We start from the raw sequence: 873 nt of genomic DNA on the forward strand, positions 1-873 counted from the left end.
AGCCGTTTCGACGACCCGGCGAATTACTAACGCGTTTAACCGCTCTGGGCGTCGCAGCGGACGACGAATTCGACCCGACCTCGGACGTCGAAAACGCGATATTCGCGAAAAAAATCGAACCTCCCGACGCACGTATTTATGCCCGTGTATAGCGATACTACTCGTCGGCGGGACGTCCGCTTTCCGCGACCCCGCTCCGCCACGGGACTCCCCCCGGAGAAAGTGCGACCGCGCGCCGCCTATAAATTTAGCGGGGAACGCGAATAAGTGGTCGACGGGGTGGGCGGACAGGTCGAAAAGGGAAAAAATTCAAATTTTTGACAAAAACTGCAAAAAACTCGCTCGACGGCGGCGCACGGTTTGCACGCGCTCTCGGCCGCGGCGGGCCCGCCGGGAAAAAAGTGCGGCAGCGTAGTTTCGCTGGCCGTACTATAGATGAAATTTTTATGATGAAAATCGGTATATCCCCACCACTCTGACAAAATTAATAGTGATAGTATAATCAATTAAATATTATCTTTCCCATTTTACATATTATAATATTCCGTTAAATATTAACAAATTCCAAAATTCTGCTTCAAAATGAATCAAGTAATGACAAATTCATTTAAAATTAAACTTTTTGAAGAGTTCATTTTGAACAAAAATCGTACAAGTGCTTGTATTAAAAATGGATTACCTTCGCTTTTTATGCGTACAAATTGTCTAACAGGTAAGTAACTATTAATATCATTAAATCAAATTGTTTGTCTATATTATGTAATTTTTTCTGCAAAATATAGGCTCCAGTTTGTTCTTTCTATGAGACTTTCAACCCAGTAACTAATAAAATAATTGTGTAGTAAAATTGTGAACAATTTTTTATTGGGTATG

Source organism: Acyrthosiphon pisum, unplaced genomic scaffold, assembly GCF_005508785.2.
Source record: "Acyrthosiphon pisum isolate AL4f unplaced genomic scaffold, pea_aphid_22Mar2018_4r6ur Scaffold_21048;HRSCAF=22884, whole genome shotgun sequence".
Taxonomy (NCBI): Eukaryota; Metazoa; Arthropoda; class Insecta; order Hemiptera; family Aphididae; genus Acyrthosiphon; species Acyrthosiphon pisum.